Source organism: Balaenoptera ricei, chromosome 10 (assembly GCF_028023285.1).
Source record: "Balaenoptera ricei isolate mBalRic1 chromosome 10, mBalRic1.hap2, whole genome shotgun sequence".
NCBI lineage: Eukaryota > Metazoa > Chordata > Mammalia > Artiodactyla > Balaenopteridae > Balaenoptera > Balaenoptera ricei.
Window position 1 is genome coordinate 68482725 of NC_082648.1, and position 20528 is coordinate 68503252.

A 20528-nucleotide genomic window follows, 5' to 3' on the forward strand; every position below is an offset into this window, starting at 1 on the left:
CCTAAGTAGGGTTTGGAAGGGTGGGTATGTCTTCTCAAAGTCGACAAGGTCTAATTATTAAAGTCCACGAGGTGGAACACGGGTTGAAATTTGACTGTTGATATGGTTGCGAATAATTGTGTTGGCTGGAGAGGTGGGAAAGGGGGCTGGTGAGTCAGGGGTTGGTTTGGGAAGGGATTTAGGTATCATGCCAAATAGCTCGGATTAGGTCCACAGCCCTGTCCTGTATATGAAGCTGCAGTACGGGGTACCCAGAAAGAATGCGCATACAGGTAGGTGGTGCTAGAAATCATGGTAGGAATGAAGTTTTCTGTTTTTCGTTTTCCTCCTAGAGTTGCAGTTATAAGTAGTTATAAACATTGTTTTCATATTGTAACAAACAGATACATTTGTAGAATAAATGTCAAACTTGCCAGAGTATTAAGGGTGAGTCACACAGTCAGAACTCAAGAGTTGTGGCTGCTCTTTGGGCCATGGGCCTTAAGAGTGTGGTTGCTTTCATCAGCCAGCCATTAGGGAGAGATGTTTCCTGTAAAAGTTTGAAAAACACTGCAGTGGGGTTTCCCACTACTATTTCCAAGGTCCCAGCAGTGAGATGGGGGAATGACATGGTCAGGTTTGCATTTGACAAATGCCTTCTTTTTTTAAAACATCTTTATTGGAGTATAATTGCTTTACAATTGTCTGTTAAGTTTCTGCTTTATAACAAAGTGAATCAGTTATACATATACATATGTCCCCATAGCTCCTCCCTCTTGTGTCTCCCTCCCACCCTCCCTATCCCACCCCTCTAGGTGGTCACAAATCACCCAGTTGATCTCCCTGTGCTATGAGGCTGCTTCCCACTAGCTATTTTACATTTGGTGGTATAGATAAGTCCATGCCACTCTCTCACTTCGTCCCAGCTTACCCTTCCCCCCCCCCCCACCCCCGCCGTGTCCTCAAGTCCATTCTGTAGTAGGTCTGCGTCTTTATTCCTGTCCTGCCCCTAGGTTCTTCAGAACCATTCTTTTTTTTTTTAAGATTCCATACATATGTGTTAGCATACGGTATTTGTTTTTCTCTTTCTGACTTACTTCATTCTGTATGACAGACTCTAGGTCCATCCACCTCACTACAAATAACTCAATTTCATTTCTTTTTATGGCTGAGTAATATTCCATTGTATATATCTGCCACATCTTCTTTATCCATTCATCTGTTGATGGGCACTTAGGTTGCTTCCATGTCCTGGCTATTGTAAATAGAGCTGCAATGAACATTGTGGTACGTGACTCTTTTTGAATTATGGTTTTCTCAGGGTATATGTCCAGTAGTGGGATTGCTGGGTCATCTGGTAGTTCTGTTTCCAGTTTTTTAAGGAACCTCCATACTGTTCTCCATAGTGGCTGTATCAATATACATTCCCACCAAGAGTGCAAGAGGGTTCCCTTTTCTCCACACCCTCTCCAGCATTTATTGTTTGTAGATTTTTTGACGATGGTGACAAATGTCTTCTTGTAGAAAGTAGGAACCTGAAATGGAGAAAGACATCTTGACCGGAGACTGTTCTCTGTCACCACCATGCTCTGTCCTCTGTTGATTATTTGGAGCTGTTTACATGGTTTTATCTTTAGAATCTGAGCACATTTCCCCATCCAGTTCAATTTTTCCAGTAGTGTTTCAGAGGCTTTTTCAGATCCTCTCTTGTGTGCTGGACAGTGGCCCAAGCACTCGGTACGCATGCAGCGAAGGGGTACGGGTAGGAGTCATGATGGTCAACAGCATGGTCTCTGGTGCCAGAATTTTGAGTTTGAGTTCTGGCCCTTACAGTTCCTGGCTGTGTGTTCATAGGCAAGTTGCTTAATCTCTCTGTGCTTCAGTTTTCTCATATATAAATGTAGAACTAGTAAGAAGATTATTAAAGGGTTAAGACCAAGTCTTAATGAAATAGACCCTATAAATGTTAGAGGAAGAATAGTTGTCTTTGTACTTTAATACCACAATTATTTAAGAACAGGAAATCCTAGTGTTTCTGAGATCAAAACACAGGATTATTGTCTCGCCTAATAATGTGTTCTCAAAAAGTTCTATGTCCGTATATCTGTCATAAAGTATGGAACTGAAATTATTTACGTGACCATCCTTCGCCTAAAACTGTGTGCAGAGAACCCAATTAAGAAGTCACTGGGATATTCCAAGTAAAAACCAATGAGGGCCAGACCTAAGGCAACAGCAGTGGCAATGGAAAGGAAAGGACAGGTTTCTAGAGGATTAGTTGAAGTTGGTGAGGGCTCAAGGGAGTGCAGAGAATGTGGAAATCAAAGTGTCCATCAAATAGATATTTAAGATCTGGAGATTTTCTCTCTGATGTTTTTTTCTCTTCTTAATTTCGAGTTGCTTGCCTAAATTTTAAAAAATTGTATGCAGGCTTTCCTGGTGGTGCAGTGGTTGGGAGTCCGCCTGCCAATGAGGCGGACGCGGGTTCGGGCCCTGGTCCGGGGGGGATACCACATGCCGTGGAGCAACTGGGCCCCGTGTGCCACAACTACTGAGCCTGTGCTCTAGAGAGCCTGCGAGCCACAGCTGCTGAGCCCGCGTGCTGCAACTGCTGGGGCCCGTGCGCCTGGAGCCTGTGCTCCACAACAGGAGGGACCACCACAGTGAGAAGCCCACGCACCTCAGCACGGAGTGGCCCCCCTCTCGCTGCAACTAGAGAAAGCCTGCGTGCAGTGACAAAGACCCAACACAGCCAAAAATAAAAACAAATAAATAAATTAATTTAAAAAAATTTGTATGCATAAAATGTTCCTTTTTTAATGAGGATTTTTGTCAAAGGGTCCTTGTAGGTATTTTCAAAAATTCAGTACATTGTAGCTCACTGACATTTGACAATATTGTATCTGAATTCTTTGTATTCTTGGAATCACGTGGCTGTACCTGTTTTACAGCAGCCCAACAGATCAAAGTGAATAACAGATAAATCTTTGAGTCTGTATTTATTTTAGCAGTGTGATTCCGTCTTACTAAGGAGTTTGGTTGGCAGAGCAGAGTTGGGGAGGCAAGTAGACATAGCAGACCATACATCTAATCTGAAGCTTCATTCAATAAGTGGTTTCAATCTGAATCCTATTTGCAGATATTTCTCATTGGTTAACATTTTTCTGCAAAGGTAAACTCAAGGGCAGGACAAATGTCTTTTTTTAATTTATGTCCCTAGATTCTAGGACAGAACAGACATATGAGTTTGAAAAGTGATAGTCAGGTAACAGGATACATAGCTCTGATGATTTTTGATTCTGTATGTCTTGGGGGGTGGTAAGTGGATACAGGCACAATTTGATGTGAAGGTGCTTTGCTTACTTCTTTTTGAAGCTGGGATCGAGGGAAGGGAGATGTTGACTGCCAAGTTCTTAAGTAAAATGAGGAGGGGTTGCTACAGCTAATTGTTCTCTTCTAGGTGGAGCTGACATAGGTGTAGTCAAGATCTCTGATGCCCTTTGGCTTCCGAGAGGCAAGAGGGATTCTCTTTCCTCATTATAAGCTTGTCTGTTCATTTTTCATGAAAGTAAACTCCCCTCCGAATCTACAGGCCTACCAAAAGCCCCAACACATAAATAGTAATGCATATTAGCTTTCATAATGATGTAAACTACCCAATAGTAGTTTACAAATGCAGTAGTGTGAGCATGGAATAGAAATCTTTAAGGGTGATATACTGGGGACTTTCTATTGTAGGCAATAGCCCTGTAAAATACATTTCTGGGACTGTAATCGCTGAGATCTTTGAAAGACAAATTACATGTAGGTGCTTTAGGAACATGTGAAGAACCACCTCTCCTCACAGTTTGTTGGTTAATTCACATTGTTGACACCTAGCTTTGGGGGGACTAAATTCTCTATTATAGAGACTTCAGTAGAGAACTGCAATATAAGGTGAAGCAATTAGAACTCCTAGTAATTTCTCTAATCCTGGAACAACAGAATGGATGTTTTGGTTATTTTCTCCTGATGAATTAGACATCCTGCTGCCTTTCCTGAAATTGAAATCCAGCTGCCATTCTGAAGAATTAGACAATTCACTTTTGCATGCATTGTGGTTAACTCTTCAGTCTGAGTCATCCCTTATGCTTTTCTTTGGAAGCATTGCAATTCTATTTTAGTTTATTTTTATTTAAACAACATTCAATGATCAGACTCTCACATACTGTTTGGTTTAGAATTTAATATGCATTAACAGTGACTATAAGCTGAAAAGGAAAAGTCTCTGACTAAATGCAGATTATTAGAAAATGATTTCTGCTTGGTTAACATCTCTATAATGGAAATTGTTTAGGTTAACATGAAAGATCTCAGTTTCTTACTAGCTATGAGATAAAGGTTGTTTAATCCCTCCAGGTCTTAAAATGGCTCATAAGTGGTAAAGACACCAATCATTCACTCACTGTGTGTATAGTACAGAGAAAATGATGAAAGAGATAGTGGAGAAACTCACTACACAGCGGTAGGGGAGACATACATTAAATAAATTATTACAAACCTATTTATTTAGAGTTGCAGTAGATGCTATGAAATAAGGGGATTTAACATAATCTTTTCTGGAAGGATCATGGTAGGAGTCTTGAAGAAATGATGGTTAAACTGAGATCACAATGAGTAGAGATTAGACTGAGAAGGAGAGAGGAACATTGCAGACAAAGAAAACAGCACGTGCAAAGTCCGTGAGGTGTGAAGTAGCTCAGTAAATTCTAGAAACTGAAAGAAGGCTAATGAGGCAGGGAAATTATCTGGTGAGTCTTGTTAAGGATTAAAAATTTCCTGGCACAAAACACATGTCACATAGTGGATGATCAAAACTTGAATTTACTACTCTTCGTTCTGCACTGGAACAAGAAATGTTTGCGTTCAACCCCAGGTCCGCCGCTTGCTTTGGACAGGCTTCAATATCCTTACTGAATAAGAATAAAATAAGAATGATGATAGTATCAATTTCTTAGGATTATAGTGGTGGTGGGGAGTATGTAAAACGTCTAGGACTGTGCCTGACACACAGTACTAGGTACTAATGTCTTTGGAATATATAAGCTAATATGGTCCAGGAAGTTTTCAGGGAAATGATAGCATTTAAACTCAATCTTAAAGTAGGACTTAGAAAGAAAAACACTTCTGTGTGCAGAACGAACATGACAGAGGGATAGCGGTGAGAAAGAACCAAATATGCTTGTAGGATAGAATGAACAGTTGGCTTCTAGTGGTTATTTTGAGTTACTGGTACTCGAATTCAGAAGGTAGTTTCAGGATGGTTTTGGAAGGCTTGGAATAGAAGCTAAGGCATTTGCATTCACTTCTTAGGCTGTAAGTCACAACCTGATTGTAATCCTGCAGATAGGTTTTGTGTGACCCAGGTGCTTTTTGTTTGTTTGCTTTTTAAAGTAGTTGTCAGTATTTAAACATTGGAAGATTTCATCTAAAATATAAATTTCCTTTAATGATTCAGTTTTTGGGGCTTCTCTTAAAAAAAAAAAAGCAGAATATCTGTCAGCAGTGAGTCAGCATTCTTGCATTGCAACACTTGGCTGGAACTGAGTGGCTGCTGTCCCAAGCTAAATTAGACATAGTGAGTGCCTGGCAGTGGGGTGTAGGGAAGTAAAGAAGTTATGGTCAACGTGACAATTGGACTCAGATATCCAAGTGGAGGAATTGATTGTGAAATTAAAGATAATGAGTTGAAAACTTGGCGAGGACTTGTAGAATTATAGATTTGACTGAAATTTGTAAAGAGGTGAGAGCTGAAGCTTGGTGAATGCCGAGTGGGGAGAGAGAGAGAGCAATTTAGAGGGAGAAAGAGGAGAGGGAGAGAGAGAAAGAAAAAAATACTAAAAACTGAACTTGGAAGACAAGTAGAAGGGGAAAAAAAAAAAAACCTATGAGAGTGAATGAGGCTTGTTCAAAGAAGTAGAAGGAAGAGCAGGATATTTTTGTGCCATGGAGTAAGAGGGAGAAAAGAGATAAAAATAGGGCAAATCAATAGCGGTAAAGGGCTCTAGAGATGTTTTGAGGCTATTGGATTGAAAGATAGCAGTTTTGACTCAGGGATCCTCAGTGAGTTTTAATAATGTGATGTCAATGGAGAGATGAAAGCCAAAGCCAGCATCCTGCATTACGGGGTGAACTGATGGTAGGCCAAACGAGTCCATGGAGATGTTTGACAGTGACAGGAAGGGGACACAAGATGATAGCATGTGGAGGTGTCTGGGTCACCTGAAAAATAGTTTCCTCACTATCTTTACTTTCCCCTCCTCCCCCTTTAGGAGAATCCTTTGTTTAAAGGCAGAAGTGAAGAAATCTGTGAAATAGGAATCAAGGGAATTTTGCTTATTTTGAAACCTGTTCCCCATCAATAGGACTCCATGTTTTTACAAGTTGAACTTTGTGTGGTTTCTTATCTTTTTTTTTTCTTTAGATACCACAAGTTCATGGAAGAAACAAAATGGAAAAGTCTAAAAGATGGAGTAAAAAGCTACTCAGCAGATCTATATGTTCTTGTTGTATATTGCAGAGATTCTAGTGAGCTAGATATCTAAGCATTTGATTGTGAGTTTGACAGGGAAGATAAGGAGGCAGTTAAAAAAACATGAAAGAACTAAGATTTGTTGATTTGTTAAATTATTCTGGGGTTTCAGACATCATGTCAGTAAGTGGTTCAGAGGGAAGAAAGTTCTTTATCTTGTACTTGCAACTTTTCTGAGTTTGACATTCTTTCAAAAGAAAACAAATAAGGAAAATATAATGTGGATTTTATATAACCAGAAAGTAATTTAATTCCTCTACTGAATTTTGATTCTTTGGCAAACAATTAGTCAGCCATGTTAAGCTGTTTCAGAAATTCAGTCTCTCTCTCCTTCTTTCTTTCCTGTAAAATTTCCTTCGTATTTATCAGGTATTATTAAAATTATATTTAATTCTGGTTTGAAGGTGAGAGTTTTATCTAGAGATGAAAAATGTGTCCCCTTTTGACAAACTCTAAATGAAATGAATTTATTCATAATATTGTGCACAGTACAGGTATATTTAAAATTTAAATTATCATTTTTTATAAATAAAAAATATTTTATTAAGGTACCTGGTCAGCATGAAAAATGGCCTGTTAGAAATACTGTCCCTCAGATAACCTCATCAACAAAGACCAATTTCAAAAGATTGGCCTTATTTTATATTCTAAAGGTCAGCGGCTTGGTGCTGTTCTGTGTGTAATTTTCTCTGTCATGCTGCTGAACGTTCAGGACAGAACAGAGTGAACTACTGGAATGCTACGATTACATAAGCAAGGATGGATTGCCTGACAAATGGCGTAATCAGTGAACAATGGAAATTCAATCAGTTGTGACCAAGTGTGGGAGAAAGTCCAAACTCTTATCACCTCCTGGAAGGTGGCTTACTTTTCCTTTGTTCATGCTATATACTGTTAGTTGAGAAAAAAAAATCCAGTGGTTGAAATTATTTGTTTCTCCTTCTCCTCCTCCTCCTCCTTCTTTTTCTTTTCTTTCTTTCTTTTTTTTTTTTTTTTTTGAAGAATTTCTGCTTAAGCAGCAACTCCATGAGGGAGATCATTGCTTTCCATTGTGGTGTGACATTTGAGAGAGAAATGTGTGGGAGGCTAATGAATCTTTGTGATAATATATATGAATGTAATAACTTCTTTAAATTACAGTTTTAGGAAGCACATCTGAATGTAGAAATTAATTATTTAAACCATGTGGTTAGAGAACTTGTAAAAAGTATGAATTATACAAACTTTTGCTGGTATTATGGCCAAATGAGGTAAGCGACAGTGCATAGAAAGAAGTATTATTCTTATACTATCTAGGAAAATTGAAGTTTAAGAGTTTCCAGTTTGAAATAGTCCAGTTGAAAATCTTAGAATAGCTGAAAACAGCTTTTTCAAATACAATGTTAGAGAAGGATAGTGTTTGATTTATAACTTTTAGGTAAGTAGTGAATTTTACTGATTTAAAATGTAAGTTGCTCTCAGTGGAAGAAACGCATCTAAAGTCTGTAGGTCTTTGATTTAAGAGATAACTCTGGACAATAGGAATACGTTCTCCTTAGGTTTTGATGTTAGAATAACAACATTTCCCAAGTATAATTTTTAAGATGTCTCCCAAGTGACATCAGTTAAGTAAAAGAAATTTGGGAAGATTAAGGAAAAAGAAAGAATGCTCAGTATCTGCTGTAGACATGATCAATATAGATATTTGTGCAAGAAAAAAATTAGTACAATAAAATGGTAAAAAAATTTAGTAGTCGAAGGGACGTAAAATCATTATTATTGACTGTTTGCTAAAATAACCATAGGCAAATGCATCGGAGCTTAGAAAAATCTACTTTTGCACTAATCTCACTTTGCTTTCTCTCCACACTTTATTAAAGTTTTCATAGCGTTTCATTGATTCTCAATTGAGAATTTAGCGCTTTTCTAAACCACAAATGCCCTGACATTGCCTTCTTCCCAACTCTCCCTGCTTAATCAAGGCCGAATGAAGTTTGTCACTGTTACTAATGGGAATTTGTACGATAAGCCAGCGGTCCCCAACCTTTTGGCACCAGGGACCAGTTTTGTGGAAGACAATTTTTCCATGGACGGAGAGGGCTGTGGGGGGATGGTTCAGGCGGTAACGCAAGTGATGGGGAGCGATGGGGAGCAACAGATGAGGCTTAGCTCGCTAGCCCACTGCTCACCTCCTGCTCTGCGACCCGGTTCCCAACAGGCAGTGGACCTCTACCGGTCCTTGGCCTGGGGGTTAGGGACCCCTGCGATAAGCTATTTTGGTGGGTAGGAGAAAAAAACTCTTGAGGATCATTATTAGTGGAGAAAAACAAACTGATCTGGGTTAAAACTTAGGCCCCACTCTTTGAACAATACATTGTCCCAAATAATTATAAAATGGGGACTGTGGTGGGTATTATTGTTCAGCAATGTCTGTTATCTACTTTTGAGCACACAGGAGGATTGGATTTCCCCACCCAGGCATGGTTATGTGATTAGCTTTGGCTAATGCAACTGGACTAAGGCGTGTCACTTCCTGGTGAAACATTTAGTGGCCAGTGCTTCAATCCTTAGTCCCCTCTGGTCTGTCAGATCCATCGTGGAAGCACCTGTAGCCTGGATTGCTGAGCAAAAATGCATAGATGACAATGCTTCCGGGAGTCCACTTGAAGCCTCAGTAAAGTTGCATGAGTGAGAAGTAAACGTATTTTCAAGTTGTTGAGGGTTTGCCATTGTTACTGTGTGTAATCCAGCCTGACTATCTTTATTGATTGTGAAATCAACAATATATATATAATCTATAATAATAACTTCTAGGACTGTTAGAATGAGTAAGTTTGCTCATGTACATAAATAGTGAGTGTCCAGCATATAGTGAGAACAGCTAAGCTTTATGGTATCCATGCTATGAGCCAGGTACAATACTAAGTACTTGAATTTATTTAAGTACTTGAATTTATTTAATATTTCTAACAACCCTGTGATGTAGGGTACCTTTTATTCTCGTTTAGTGGGTATAGAAATGGAGATACAGAGAGTTTAAGAAACTTGCCTAAACATATAAAACTAGTAAGTAGGGCTTCCCTGGTGGCGCAGTGGTTGAGAATCTGCCTGCCAATGCAGGGGACACGGGTTCGAGCCCTGGTCTGGGAAGATCCCACATGCCGCGGAGCAACTAGGCCCGTGAGCCACAACTACTGAGCCTGTGCGTCTGGAGCCTGTGCTCCACAAAAAGAGAGGCCGCGATAGTGAGAGGCCCGCGCACCGCGATGAAGAGTGGCCCCCGCTTGCCACAACTAGAGAAAGCCCTCGCACAGAAACGAAGACCCAACACAGCCAAAAATAAATAAATAAATTAATTAATTTAAAAAAACAAAAAACAAAAGAACTAGTAAGTAGCAGATCTAGGATTTGAACCCAGGCAGTCTGAATTTAGTGTCTGTACTCTATCTAAATATATACTACATTATATTGTTTCTATAATAATTGTCTTAGTTAATTTTAGTTTTTTTTTTTTCTTCTCTTACCCCTTCTCCACTGAAACCACTAAAAGTAATTTAAAAAATCTGCATCTACATATCAGAAACATGTGGAAAATATCCCTATTATATCTGGAATAATAGATTGATGTTCTTTGAAAAAATAAACTGTATTTTTTATATAAAATATTTAAAATGTGTACAACAGTTCCAAAAGTGGTGGGAGAGGGGCTTTATATTAATTGTTACCTACTTTAGAAATGTTTCCTGGACAGTAGAAAACAATATTAAGCCCTTCCCTTAAAAATGCTGTGTTGGTTTTCTGGCTTAAGGAAAATCTATAATGACCACATTACTCATTGCTTGTAGTATGCTTTCACATTATTTTTATGAGAACATGGTGATAAATAGCCTAATTAATTCATCTAATTATGAATATTTGAAAATTTTCCTTTCCTCCAACTTCTCAGTAAAAGAAAATGCTAGGACTTGTTGTATGTTTGTAATTATGGCAGTTGTTGATTTTGATTACTTTTTTAATGCATTCAAGTATAGTGTTCTTTGCTGTTTTGCTTTCGCTGCTTTTCATCTTGATCCTAGTACAGGCGGACAGGCCTTGATAAATGGCATATGTTAAGTGCAGAGGTGAGTTTTTTTAGGAATCATATTGTATCTGTCTCTCTTGGTTCTAATATGAATATCTTATTTTTGAAATCCAGTACAAGGACCATGAGTTGTGGGCTGTCTCACTTACCTGTGTTATACCATAGGTGTTGCAAAACTTTGGGGAACAAATGATCTAAAAATGTTAAATTTTCCGTTGAGTGTTTAGGGGGTGAACCACAATAATATTTGGAGAGTCTGTAATAGATTGAGAAGGAAACTCACATGTGATTATTCTCTAGCTCATGACTAAGCTATTCATTCCTTTCTTTAAAACTGAGGCATGCCTCTCAATAATGATAATAATAACAACAGTAATAACACCCATGGCAATACAACAGCAGTCGCTAATTATGGAGCACTTGCTCTGGGTCAGATGCTATGCTAAGACTATGTATTTTTTGAATCCTTCTGACGCCTTGTGAGATAGGTATAGTTATAATGCATTTTTATGACTGTGTAAACTAAAGGACAGAGAGATTAAGTGACTTGAAATATAGCGGTAGACTTAATTTTTCACACCCATTGGGTCACATGGTAAAAGCCTAATTTTGGTAATGAGTTGTGACTACACTCTTTAACTTCTTCTGTCTGGTTGTCATATGACTGTACCTAGAAAGTACAAAGGAATGAAAACAATGTTAAAATTTTTAAAAAAGTTTAATCAGAGATGTAACTTCCTTTCTCCCATTTGTCTCCTAGGTTTCTATGTGTCTTCCACTCTCCTCTCATTTTAGTGGAATGTAAATCTTCACTGTTTTCCCAGAGTCAACTTGTACATGTCTTCTTGACAAATGGTTCTTTCCTAAAAAGCCCATCACCTTGAATCTTACTTCCCTTTAAGCTAGTTTGGCAAAGAATGCTCAATTCCCATCTCCGTTTAGTCACTATACACCCACTGTATAAGCTCATACTCCACTGATACTTTTCTCTTACCAGTAATTAAAAAAATCACAACTAGGTGATAGAAGGGCAGGGGTCAGATCTCAGTCACCTTTGTTATCTCTGCAGTGGAATGCACATAACCTTGTATATATCCATCAAACTGATTTTACAACTTCACCACATAGAGATTAACTTTCTTAATCCATCTTCTAAATCTAGGTTCTTATGTAAATTACAGGTAGATATTACCTGAATCATCCATCCCACCAAGACCCAAAATGATCCATGAATCTTCTTTCTATCTAGGCATGAGAGGGTCTGAAATTTTCTTGTCTTCATGAGTCTAAGTTTTATTATGAGGCAGTTGGCTCCTTTTGCTTCTCTTCAGCATATTTATCGAGTCCTCAAGCCAAAGACACACATACTGCAAGGAGGGAAATACTTTACTTATATAGTACAGACCAAGTTCCCATGTGAGTATGGACTGGGAAAGTTGTCTTGGCACACATCAGGTTCCAAGAATTTCAGATTTAAGAGTTGTGTCAGTATCATGTTACCAGATTATCATTTTTTAGTCTTTTTTTTTTAGTAAATATCTTAACCAGATAAACCAAATTTTATTTACCAAAGAAAGCCCACTGGTTAAAAGTAATAAAAGACAAATATTATATGATTTCACTTATATGTGGATTCTAAAAACCAGGACAAATAACAAAACAAACAAAAAACTAAGCTCACAGATGCAGAGAACAGACTGGTGGTTGCCAAAGGGGAGGGGGTTAGGGGTAGGTGAAATGAGTGAAGGTGGTCAAAAGGTACAGACTTCCAGTTGCAAGATAAATAAGTCCTGGAATGTAATGGACAGCGTGGTGACTACAGTTAATAATGCTGAATTGCATACTTGAAAGTTGCTAAGAGAGTAAATTTTAAAAGTCCTCATCATAAGAAAAGAAAAAAAATTTGTAACTATGTGTGGTGACAGATGGTACTCGACTTATGGTGATCATTTTGCTGTGATCATTTACATTTTACTGTGTACTCAAATATCGAATCATTATGTTATACACTGAAATTAATATAATGTTATCTATGGATTATACCTCCATTTAAAAAACTTAAAAAGAAAGAAAGAAAAAAGTGACAGCTATGAGATAAAAATATTATTTCTCTAGGATACATTTATGGTATTACCACAAATGATAAAAATGTTAATATTTACATTGTTGGGAATAAAAGCTGATCTTAATCTGATAAAAGCTTGAATTTTAGAAAAATGCAAAACTGATTTTATTATGTTAAAATGTTGAGCTCTGACTGCTCAAGATCTTCTACATATATCTACTCTAAACATCTCATTTCACCCGAATATTTCAAGAACTGCTTGAAATGTAATTTGTTGTTACAGCCTTAGTAGATCCAACTTAATGAAATTTCCTTTCCTTAGTTTAATTAATTTATAAAAGGATTAATTTAAAAATTTATGATTAGAAAAAATTTTTAATTAGGAAGCTTTTCTTTTTCTTATTAAATATCTAGTTATTTCAAATATTGTATTTGATGGAAATAATAATACTCAAATCAAAATCTCTTAAATCCTAAAAGATGATTTTACTCTGTACCTGTGTACTTGTATGAGTGTGTGTGCATGCACATATGTGAGTGTGTGTTGAAGTGTTACACAATACAAAATATATTATCACAGTAAGAATAGCACCAGTAATACTCCTTACCATAGTTTTTTAACTTCTCAAGAGAATACGTTCTTAAAGAAGAATTTAGGGAAAGTTAAGTAACTAGCTCATGTTCACTTAGAATGCAGGTGGCAGATCTTGGATGAAAAACCAAATCTGTTAGACTTTAGAGTGTATCAGCTTCTCATTGTGTCATATTTCCTCTCCAGTTAATCCTATTTTATCCTCATACTACTGGTGTTAACAGATTTAAAAACAAGTCAGATGTGCGCACACAGACACACACACACACATTTGTTGATCTGTTAAAAGTGGAGTTTTTTGGCTCTAGAACTTATCCATTCCTAACTCATTTGTTCCTTCATTTATTCTCTCGTTCTTTCTCTTGTTCACTCATCAGATGTTTGAATGCCTCCTACATGCCAGACACTATTCCAGGTGCTGAATGAGAGTCCAGGTAGAGTATAACTTTGAGGTATGATTTCATACATCAAAGGAAAAAAGTGTTTTTGCTTGTAATAAGATAGCTTTCATTTTCCTGTTTAATAAAAGGAGAGTAATCATGAGTGATATGAACTACCTAGTTATTATTTTCTGAAAATATGGGTAATAAAATTTGCTTTTATTTTACAATCAACTCTACTCTGAATTACCTTTGACTGTTGAGGTGTGAGTAACTAGAGCATTCAGGCTCACATTTTGATGAACAGTGGTCATTTTGTAACCAATGAATCCTTTAATAGATAAAAGAGTCAGCCAATTTTAATTTTATCCCTTTGTGCAGCCTCTCATTTTCTGCTAGAGGTGCTAACACACAGGAAGGTGAAGAAAAGACAAGTAACAAAAAAGAGAATAAAGAGACATAATGGGCTTGGTTAGCACCAGCTGGATAATGAACTCTTGGATAATTGAGCAGGCTGCACTGTATCCAAGTTTCAAATTATCGAAATGTGAGTGGAAAATGTTTTATCTATGATATGATATGTAGATAGTGGGAGAATTGGCAAGGATAGAGCAAAGATGTAGTTTGTGACCTTGGTCTTAGATTTTTTGAGGATAAAACTGGGGAAAAACAAAATTTTGTCTACTTTTCTTTTTTTATTAATTTTTATTGGAGTATAGCTGCTTTACAATGTTGTGTTACTTTCTACTGTACAGCAAAGTGAATCAGCTATACGTATACATATATCCCCTCTTTTTTGGATTTCCTTCCCATTTAGGTCACCACAGAGCATTGAGTAGAGTTCCCTGTGCTGTACAGTAGGTTACTTAATGTTTTAACTTACACTCAGTGGTATCTTGTTAGTTAAGTTGGATTTAGTTTCTGTCTATGTGTAAAGTTGTTTTGGTGAGAGTGAAGGTGGGAAATTGGAGGGGATATAACTGGCTTAGGTAAAAGAGCAGAGGTTTTATAATCACAAAGCCTAGGTTTGAGATCTAAGTTTTGAATTACTTTTCATTGACATTTTTTATTCAAAAGTAATTCTGATTGAAATTTAGGTTTATGGTTTTCCCCCCACAAAGGTGCAGTATTACTTTGTTTTAATTAGATAAACTCAGGAAAGCCAAAATAGGTGGAATATCAATTATAGTTCAATATCTAAATAATTCTTAGTATATATCTTGGTATAGTCGGTATATTTCCCTTCAGTCTTTTATTTATTTTCTTTTAAAATGTTTATTTTGGAATAATTGTAGACTCATAAGAAGTTGCAAAAATAGCAGAAAGAGGTCATTTGTACCCATCACTCAGCTTTCCCCAATGGTAACATCTTACATGACTATAGTACATTATCAAAAACCAAAATTGACATTTGTACAATACAGTTAGTTAGACTGCAAACCTTATTCAGATTCACCACCAGTTTTTGTACACACATAATTTTTGTATGTGTATGTGTTGTGCCTTTTTAAAATCTATTATCTCTGTTTGTCAGTCTGTTTGACTCTCTGGGTCTCTATTTTTGTTCTTACAGAAAAATGGAATTACACTGTTCATATTGTTTGATAACTCATTTTCCCACTTGGAATAAGTTGTGATGTTTCCATTCCTCTGTTCTTCTATTTCATGATTTTTAGTGTATGCAGAATATTTAAACATATTGGGTGAATGTAAGATTATTTACTTCACAATCCCTTCCTGTTGATTTTTAGGTGGTTTCTCTTTACTTGCAGAAATACTTGCTTTTTTGGACACAGCGTTCCAAAGATTTCTCTGTCCCTGTGTCTGACTGTCCATCTGTCTCTCTCTGTTTCTTTCTTTCCTTCTTTCTTGCTGATGAATTCTTAGAAGATTTCTGGGTCAAAGAGAAATTATACACTTTCTCATGTATATTGTCAAAATTTTTCTCCAAAAATATTAATAAATATTGTGAATAAGACTCCACAGTCTTTTTCCTTACGAAACATTTAGAGAATAAATAAAGGTAATAATTTAGTGGACACTGAACATTGGGCGTTGTAAAATCTTAACATTGTGTCACATTTGCTTCAGATCGCTTTATTTTAAGCAATAAAACAAACAAAATTGATGCTCCCTGTGTATCTCCCTCAATTACATAGTCTTTATAGAAACAATCTCAGAATACTTTACAAGGCTCAATGGGAAGAAAACGTTCTTTTTAGACCTTCTAAAATGATTGATTGTATTCTTCCACTTTAATAAGAGCTTGTATAGAACATCTCTCTGTGGACATGAGCTAAGTGTGCAGAATGAGTTAATGAATGTGGTGTCTGCCTTCTGGGAGCGTCAGCTGTAGAGGACAGTTTCATCAGAACATTGCAGCGTATCATTCTGCCTGAGTTATAGCCTTAAAGAGAGAGAAATGGATAGTTAAGATGAAGATGTAATATGAACACAGAAAAAATGTGCAGTCCTAAAGTCCTAAGGCTTAGAACACATTAGTTTCAATCCTTACCTATTTCCTCCCCTCTCTTCTTCCCATTTCTCCTTAACCAGAGCAAGATGACACTATGTCAACAAATTGGCTTTCTCCTGCCCTGCATGGTGCTGGGGCTGCTCTCTCTTCTCCTTTCTCCCTCTCCCCCTTTCCTTTTTGTTCCTTCTTCATCACGTTGTCATGGCTATCATCAGGATTAAATGCTACGAGGCATCGTCTCTCCCTTCCAACAAATATCGGTTCGCATTGGAGGGTGTACCTCCTCTTCTGCCCCCTCCTGAGTCCCTGGATGGTTCTGAGGTTTCAGGGTTACCTGCTTAGGGTCCCCGTGGGCATCCTGCTCTCTGTCTGGTTTTCTAGGAACCTGCTCTGATTTGGAGTTTGGTTCCTTATGAGCTCATCATGACCTGTTTCTGAGTTGGTTGGTTGAGGACCACTGCTCCAAAGAGTGTCCTAAGTAGCTCTCTTGAATAGGGCTGACTGATGAAGTTTACTTTCCTTTAGAATGTACTTTTAAACGTATATTTATTGGGGATTATATTTAAATTTTAATAAATTTACGCTTTGAAATTTAAACATCTCGATCTTCACTTTTACATTTGACCTTTAGTTTTAATTATAATTTTATCTTTTCCTTGTTTGAATTAAGATGAATCCCATTTCCTTTTGCTTCAATTCTTTGTTTTTCCTGCATTTCCTCTAGAATAAAAATAAAACAAACAAGATAAAATTGTGTCCTCATCTTCTGATTTGAATTTAGCTGCCAAGCATGACTCACAACCTGGGGATCTTTAGGATCATTCATTCATGCCTTCTCTCTCTGTTGACAGTGGATCCAGTTCAGATAACAGGTATTGATTTCTTGAAAGTCTTTCTTTTTATTCTTTTTCCTGTTGGCTGCATTTCTCATCACTGGCAATTCACTCAGTTTTAATCCGAGATGATCTGGCAGAGGTGTAGATGCCTGGGCTGTCCTTTCATGCTGAGATGGGGGCAATCTGTGGCGAAAGCTGGTGGGATGGGGCCAGGTTCTGAGTGTACTCATGTGGAAAGTATCAGTAGGGCTAAAGAACATATTTCTCTTCACGTTATGTTTCTCTGTTAAAATATTGTCCTATAGAGAGATGTGCTTTCCAACTACTTTTACAAAAACAATATCCTAGTGGTTCAATTAACATGAGGTTATTATGCTGCCCCAAGTAAGCAGTTACCCAATTTGGAGGGTTTCCTGGAACAGTCAGTTCATACTGCCCAAGGCCAAGTACCTGTAATTTAGATGGGATGTCACAGTGTGAACAAAGCAATATGATGCTCTCTTAAAAATGCTTAAAGCCTTCTCTGTTTGTGTGCAATAGTAGTCTTTTGAGCGAGTCATTGTTTTTGCTGAGCAGTTACCTCATGAGACTCTTTTACTTATTTGTGTTAATGTGTCAGAAGAGTACTACTTCAAATCACATTCATTCACACTTGTAACATTTATTTAAAAATAATTATCGAGGGACTTCCCTGGTGGCACAGTGGTTACGAATCTGCTGCCAATGCAGGGGACACGGATTTGATCCCTGGTCCGGGAAGATCCCACATGCCGCGGAGCAACTAAGCCCGTGCGCCACAACTACTGAGCCTGCGCTCTAGAGCCCGTGAGCCACAACTACTGATCCTGCATGCCACAACTACTGAAGCCTGTGTGCCTAGGGTCCGTGCTCCGCAACGAGAAGCCACCGCAATGAGAAACCCATGCACCGCAACAAAGAGTAGCCCCTGCTCACTGCAACTAGAGAAAGCCCGCGTGCAGCAACGAGAACCCAACACAGCCAAAAATAAAATTGATTAATTAATTAAAAAATGTTAAAAAAATAAAAATAATTATCGAGTATTTGCTGTGTGCCATTAATGAGCCAGCACATGGTCTTTGCCCACAGGAAACAGTGTCTAGTGAGGGTATAAGAATTACTCAAATTAGCACACAGACATGGAAAATTGGAAATTCATCATATTTTCCCTGGAGTGGGAAAGCACTGGGTTCCAGTGTGCCATGTGTTAGTTTGATAATTCTGGGAAGTTATTTGACCTCTCTAAGCCTCATTTCTCATCTGTAAAATAGGAATAACATTGTCTTCCTGAAGGGGTAGTGCGTGGATCAAATGATTTACCAAACTCAGTTTAAATTACCAAACTCAGAACCTGGCACATTATTGGTAATTAACAAAATGTTATTCCCTCTCTTACTTCAAAATTATGTATTTTTCTTTCTTATTTCAGGTGTCCCTTAAAGAGAACATAAACCTGATACACAGAGATGATGTGACCTCAGTTTTCTTTGATACACCCTTCTTCCTACTTCTAGCTCCTTTGATTTGTTTCTATACCTCCCCCACATTTTTTTTTTTTTTTTAAGTTCCTGCGACTTTCTAGGCTAGTCAATAGATCCTAACTGATTCTGTTTCCCGTTTGCGTCCCAAGAGTGACCTGAAATCCCTTTCTGAAGAGGGCATTCCCCTTTAATGGCCTCCCCTTCCTTAACGAGGTTTTCAGGGCTTTTAAGGTAAGGTTTGCACTGGTCTTTATTGCCTTAGCTCTTGTTATGCTCCCACCCCAAAACACACATCTCTTCTTTCAGCGGCACTGATGCACTTAGACTTCCAAAACAGAACCTGAACTTTGCCCTGTTTTTTACTTTCCCACTTGCCAATGCCATTAAAAAACAAACAGTATTTCCATTAGTTTTCAGTCCCTATCCCCTCAGCTACTTTCATGTTTCACCCTTCTCTTTTAATAAAATTCAGTTGAAAGATTTGCACAGGATAAGAGGAGCTAGAACATTCCCCTTCTCTTTACATGCTAACTTCTTGGCCATGTTGTCTATTCTCCAGGTCCTCCTCTCCCTTACACTCTTGCATCCACTGAAAGGTGGCCTCAGGCCTCATCACTCTACCCAAATTACTCTCCCAAAGATCATCAGTGCCTATTTGTTGCTTAAGTCTATGGATTGATTTGAAGTCCTTACCTTGCTTGGTCTCTCTATAGTATTTAACTCTGGGGACCACATCTACCTCTTTGAAATTCCCCACAGCTGTGTTGTTCAATATAGTAGCCAGTAAGCCATCTGTGGTTATTTAAATTTAAGTTTAATTAGAATTAAATAAAATTTAATTTACGTTGGCTAATGATGCTATTGAGTATTTGAAAGGTGGCTAGTGCAACTGAAAAACTAAATTTTAAATTTTATTTACTTTTAATTAGTTTGAATTTAAATTTAGCCAGCCACTTGTGGCTAGTGGCTACCCTGTTGAGCAGTGGAGATATGAAACACTTCCATCATCACAGAAATTTCTATTGGACAGGGCTTCTCTGGAGCAAGGATTGGAAGAGTTTTTCTTTAAGGTGCAAACTGGTAAATATGTTTGGCTATGCAGGCCAGGTAGGTTCCATTGCAGCCACTCAATTCTGCTGTTGTCAAGCAAAAGCAGCCACAGAGAATATATAAACAACTGAGTGTGGCTGTGTTTCAATAAAACTTTATTTACACAAACAGGTGGTGGTCCAGACTTGGCATGAGGCTAGGGTTGCTGACCCTTCTAGAGTCCTGGTTTCTTTGATAGATACTTTTTTCATTCTCTTCCTGTTTTTACTCTAAAAATTTTCTTTTCATTCTTCTGTATTTCTCAGATCTCTCCCTCATGTCCATCTTTATCATCACACTTGATTATTGCAAAAACTCTCTATCAGTCCTCTCTCCTCTTGTCCTGCTGCAGCTCATTGTACCCATTGCTACAAAAGTGTTCTTTCATAATTCGTCTAAGCCAGGTGCTCATTTGTAAATGTATATAGTGATAGTAATCACCTCATAGCATTATTGAAAGGAGTCAATGACATGTATATAAAATCGTGCTCATGGTGGGTGTAGAGTTCTCTCACATTAACTCATCCACACGGAATAGTGGTTGTGACTCAGAGCCTGACAGCCTGACATCCAGTCCCAGCTTGTCACGCTCCAGTGTGGACCTCAGATAGGCCACTTAACTTCTCTATACCTCAGTTTTCTCATCTGTAAAATGAGGGTGATATTCATATACACACAGAGTTGTTAGGAGAATTAAATGAATTAATTTGTGTTAAATGCTCATAGTATTGTCTTGGTACAGAGTAAGTGCTATGTAGTTGGTTTTTATTTTATTTTCCTAGTTTCATAGATGAGGGAAGAAAGGCCTAGACATGTTAATTTGCCTACAGTCATACAGCTACTAGACAACATGTCTGAGATTTGAACTTTGACCTTTGACTTTAAAGCCCAAGCTGTTAACTATTGATGCATTCCTTACAACATCCAGCCCTCTCCTTACCACATATCTGTAGTTGGAATTAATCTCTTTTTTATTGTGCT

General features: G+C 37.7%; 1 protein-coding gene across 2 annotated transcripts in view; it reads left to right on the forward strand.

Annotated features, from left to right (window-relative positions):
- The window catches only part of ACSS3 (acyl-CoA synthetase short chain family member 3), a 143738-nt gene that overhangs the window by 1289 nt on the left and 121921 nt on the right, over positions 1-20528 (forward strand). The window lies entirely within an intron of this gene.